Source organism: Apium graveolens, chromosome 10, assembly GCF_009905375.1.
Source record: "Apium graveolens cultivar Ventura chromosome 10, ASM990537v1, whole genome shotgun sequence".
In the NCBI taxonomy this organism is placed as follows: Eukaryota; Viridiplantae; Streptophyta; class Magnoliopsida; order Apiales; family Apiaceae; genus Apium; species Apium graveolens.
In genome coordinates, this window is record NC_133656.1 from 47905401 (window position 1) to 47910940 (window position 5540).

Sequence of the window (5540 nt, forward strand, 5' to 3'; positions counted from 1 at the left end):
AACTAAGTGATATTAGGAGATTGGGTCTTAGGAAGGAGTGGAGTTTCTTGTGTGATGTGGTTACTAAAGTTTTCTCTGGAAAAGTCAGTAATTTTGATTCAGTGAATATTTCCATGCTTAATATGCTATACATGCTAGTTACAGATAAATTTTATAATTTCAGTGACCTTGTCTTGTTTGAGTTAGGTTTTAAACTAGGTGAGTTAGATAAAAGAGGAAAGAATGTGTATTATGCTAGATTTTTCATGTTATTGGCTAACCATCTATGTCAAGAAATTGTGCTTGAGAACCCAAACAACAAACTGGCTTGTTGGGTTCAAGAGAGAAGACTCATTGTAGATCTGAACAGAGCCAACCATCATAGGGATGTGCCAATGTTCTATTTTCCTGTAATGCAGGCACCTCAGGTAAGTGAGCTAAGTTCATCCATCCCTACAACTATTCCAACCTCCACTATTTCTTTGACTTCAGGAGTAGCTATGACAACTGTGCCAATGACCAAACAGTTTCCTACCAAAACCTCCAAACCCTCTATAATTTCCAAATCTAAATCAAAGAAAACCCCCTCTCGTATCTCTCAAAATATACCAGTTGAAAAATCCACAAAAGAAAAAGAGGGGAGTGTGAAGAAGGGAAAGTCAGGTGAGGGAAGGGGTGAACATCAAAGAAACCCCAAGAATAAGATTGGAGAGTTGAGTGAATCCCAGTCTAGCCACACTGCAGTTTCCCAACAAACTGCAGTGCTCAAAAAGGATAAAAGCTCACTTCTAGCTGCATCCTCCCAAAAGGATGCAGTTATTGAACAAAGCTCTCAGCCAAGAGCACAGATCAAAAGGGTTAGGGACACAAGCTCACCCCGAACTTACACAAGAAAGAAGAAATCTAAAACCTCTGGGGATGCACAGGGCACACACACAGTGCAAACTGGTGCTAAAGACACAGTCCCTGCACTCTCTCAAATTCACTTTGATGTGGCTCCAATAAATGTGGAGTCACAGCCAAAATCTCTAATAATAGAAGCATCTGAAACACCATACTCACCAACAAACTCTCTGGAAGTGGATATGATAAACACTTCAATTTCTGATTCCCCTTCTTTAACTCTGTTGGGGAAGCCAAAATCTAGTGCAAGTGAGCATAATCTTTTAGATGATTTGTTGGCTCACTTGCCAATTCTTTCAGATACTATTGTGACATTTGTGCCTCAAATATCTTCAATCAGCACAGAGTCAACAATAGTTTCTCTTCCCACCTCATTTCTACTCTCTCGATGGATATTGCTCATCCTTCGAGTAGTGATTGTATCCCGACGGATAAGCCTAACAACAGTTATCTGTCGGATAGCATTACTACTCACTCGACGGATATCACTTATCCGTCGAGTATCTCTGCACAACTTCAAACTTCAACTATTTCAAGTGCAGAAGATTTAGTGGTTGTACAGTCACTCTTAGGACTGGGAGAGGAGAGTGTATTGAGTGAGAGGCTGGGTTGCTCCCAGGAAAAAGGAGAGGAAAAGAGTGAAAATCAACAATCCATTTATTCAGGATTGGCAAAAGTGAGTGAGAGGAGTCCTACCTTAGTAGGTGAAGGTGAGGGTGTGAGGGTGGGGAGCCAGGGTGAGACCCTGATGCAAAAAAGAGAGATTATGAGAGAAAAGCAGGTACAAAAGCTATAACGGTGGATCCAGCCATTGCTAGTGAGTCAATGATTGTGGATGATGCTGAAAAGGAAAGACAATTTCAGCAACATTACAAAGTTGTAATTGATAACATTTCCTTGGATGCTGACACTTTTACTCACCCTGTGTCAGCCTATCAACTGTTGGCTGCTCAGGGCAATGTGGAGGCAGAATAGACTTTGAACTTAGTACACACTTCAGAATCTCTTCAAAGAGATAAAGTTGTTGTCTTTAGGATGCCTTCTCAAGCTGGTGAGCCATCTGAAGAATTTGAAGTAAATTCTAATGATGATGACTCTGTTTTTTTGGATGGAAGCACGAACTTAGGGGGACACTACGCCATAGATGTCCTATCGCAACCACCTACCTAAAGAATGTTACCTAATATGTTACCTTAGATCGGGTAGTTATGAGCTAATTTAACATTGTGTTTTTTATGTTACCTTAGCCAAAACTGTGGTGTTGCATTAGGTCGAAAGTGTTGCAGCTTGGAACATTCTGGTCAAAGTGTTACCTTAGAGTATCAAAATATAAATATGATGTTTTTAAGATTAATTATTAATTTAAATTCATTTTCAAGAATTTGGGTGATATACAAATAGAATGAATAAAATCTGTGACGATATGCGAATTTTGTACATATTAAAACTTAAAAAAGTTAAAGAGGAATTAATTAGCAAAAAAAGTTAAAATAAATATTTTAAAATAGAATTTTTAAAATAAGTTTAAAAATAAAAATATTAAAATATACATATTTATATAAAAAATAAAATAAATAAATATAATATTTAAATATTTGAAAATAGATTTATGGAATCTTAGAAATTTGATATGGAGGTAAAATTTATAAAAATATTCAAACCTAGCGCCCAATTTTTTGGGTAAAGGCCGCCTATTTTCAGCCCATTAAAACCCACACGAGACTCATTACTCTCTCTCTTCCCCCCTCTGTGCTCTCTCAATCTCATCTCTCTTCCCCCTCTGTGCTCTCTCAATCTCATTAGTCATTACTCTCTCTCGATCTCTGTCTACTATTTCTTCATCTACGCTATAACTCGGAATTTCTAATTAATAATTAGGTATTTGTATTTGAACTTAGGGCTCAATTGATTACAATATCAAACTAGGGCTCCATTGAATATCAAATTGGGGGGTTGATTCTTCATTTTGAGTTCACTTAAACTTCATTTGATCTCTCTCTCCGCTTTTCTCTCTCATCTCGCCTCGCTCTACCTCTCTCCTCTCTATGTATATATATCTCTCTCTTTGCACATACATCTAAAATATATAATTATATTTATATGTTGATTTATGTATGTATTTTCTTATCTTCTTCTTTTAGTTTGTCTGTGTGCATATGTAATTGTGCTAATTTAGTTAGTTTTTATTATAATTTGTAGATTGTAGATGCAGCTGTTATTTTGTATTACTTCGTTATAATTTCTCGATACACCTCATCTTGTTTTGTGTATGTCTTTCTTATTTTAGTTTGTGTGTGTGTCTTGTAAATTAAGTAGGACATTTAAATCAATCTTTTTCGATAATTATGTTTGTGCAATTGTAGTGATTTGATAAGTTTGTAATTGTGGTGAATTGATGTTTAATTGAAACAATAGCTGCAGATCTTCGTATTGGTTTTTGTGTGTGTATGTGTGTTATTGTGCTGAACTGATTTTTTGTGTTTTAATTGAAGCAGTCGAAGAAGATGCCGCAAACAAGAGACAGATAATCGAGGAGGCATGACGATTCTAGTGCACTATTCCTTCGTCAACGAAGACAATCCGTTGGTCGACTGATTTTATTCTCTTTTTTTGCTAAATAAGTATTCTTTTATTTAGTTTTACCAAGTTAATTTGACATGATGTAAATCTTTTCTGGAGAAAGATCTTATGCTGCACCTCGATTTGCTAGACTACACGAGGACCAGCACACTATGTGAACAAATTCTTAGGATACATTTCTGATCAATTCTATTCTTATTTTAATTATTGTGCTCTAGAATTTTATGTTCAACTATCAATAAAAAAACCCAAGCCTCCTCTCAAAAATCAATTTTTTTGTTTTGTTTTGTTTCTTTCAATAATATTTCCGTTTAGGAGAATCATTACCTATTTATTTATTTAGTTTTAGATCTAATTATCAGAGATTGGGTTTTCATTGATCTTGAATTCAAAGAATATATTAGATTGGAGGGTGAAATGATTATTTCTTTTTAAGTTCTATTTTTCATATCTAATTTTTTTATTTAGAATTTCAGTTTGTTTTCTCTCCTAAGTGAGAGTGTATTTGTTGATTGCAATAATATCATTATTAGAAAGCCTCCATTTATGAGCATTTATTTGACAAATTCTTCTTATGCTTTGGAAATATTCTCTTAGTATTGGATATATTTGTCCTTTGTGGATTTTTGAAAGTCTTGTTTGTAGTATGGTGACAGCTGATATCTTCTTTGTAGTATGCATATAGTTTATCAATGTAATCAGCCTGGCCCTTGAATTGGAGTTACTTTACATTTTTTTTAGTTGTTGTGTCACCTTCAATTTTTAACAGGACCTTTATATTAAAACCAGCAAAATTTTCTTTTTTGTAACCTGCTTTTAAGCTTTATAAGTCTTGACTCTTGGGTTAATTTGGTGAGGATGCCTTTAGTCCTTAATATGTACGAGTAAATATATTAATATAGTTTTTTTAATAATTTAGTTTCCCTTTGCTTATGTCACTGAAAATGATCTCTTTACAGGAATAAGAGACCAGAATTCACTGCATGGTTGCTAGAAGTGAAATAGGTACTGTTGGTTTTGGGTGAAGTATTATATCTTAAAAGTATAGTGATGATAATTTTTTTTTGCATCAAGTGTTCTTAATTTTATAAAAGTAACTTTTTCCTAGTGGATATAGACTTAGTTGAACATGATTCTCTCAACATGAGGCATCAAGTTGGTGCATTTTAAGTTTCTCTACTCTCATGACTCATCTCTTAATATTTAATCTTATTATTTCAGTTATTTGTATGTATATCAGTGAATAATTTTCCAGTATCAATTTATACTGGATGCTGCTGGCAACACCACTGCTGCCATTGGAAAGGTACAGTGATCCTCTCTTAAGGAACACCAGACTACATTGCCCCTGAAGTACTATTAAGGAGATGATATGCAATGGAGTGTGATTGGTAAGTTTTTAAGTGTCGGTAAATCACCCTATTAACACCTGCTTTCTTTATTTATCAATTCTTTTTCTTAATGACCATATAATTTTTTTTTAACTTGGTTAATATTTCAGGGAACAAAGAAGACTTACAAAAGAAAGATTCACATGTTTTAAAAAGGAAAGGCCCGGATGGTGGAGTCGAGGAGAAAGTGAAGCAAATTCAAGCATTAGCTTCTAGTAGTACTTTTTAAAATTTATAATCTTTGATTGTTGTTAAGTAAAGAATGTGAACTAGTTTATAGTTAGTTTGGACGTTTAATTTGGTTGTATATTTGGATGTTTAATATTTGGGTTGGATGCATTATTTTGCAGTTATGAAATTGTATAATTGGGATTCTTCATTTTATAGAATAAGCATTTCAATTTGTTTGTGCTAAAGTGTTACCACAGCCTCCTAAACTGTTACCATATTATGTTTAAAATGTTTTATTAGGCTAGTTATAATGTTACAACAGCTTTTCAAAGTGATACATTAGGTTATATGGGTCCACTTGCCATGTCATCAAGACAACTCAGCACTATGGGCCCCACACTTGCCATGTCAGCTAGTGGGTCCCACCGCGGGGCCCATTTTTTAAAAACATTTCAAAACTCTAAGGTAACATAAAAAACAAGTTACAACTGATCTCTCATTATGTTGCATTAGCAA

General features: G+C 34.4%; 1 long non-coding RNA gene across 2 annotated transcripts; it reads left to right on the forward strand.

The window, feature by feature from the left end:
* The first annotated feature begins 2637 nt into the window (after window positions 1-2637).
* Window positions 2638-5143, forward strand: LOC141689074 (uncharacterized). Of its 2 annotated transcripts, XR_012562244.1 has the most exons (5): window positions 2638-2929; window positions 3378-3464; window positions 4422-4467; window positions 4703-4853; window positions 4964-5143. It is a non-coding gene; the product is annotated as an uncharacterized LOC141689074 (long non-coding RNA). The 2 variants fall into 2 exon arrangements; XR_012562243.1 differs by lacking the exons at window positions 2638-2929; window positions 3378-3464 and having other exon boundaries at window positions 4349-4467.
* The last annotated feature ends 397 nt before the right edge of the window (window positions 5144-5540 follow it).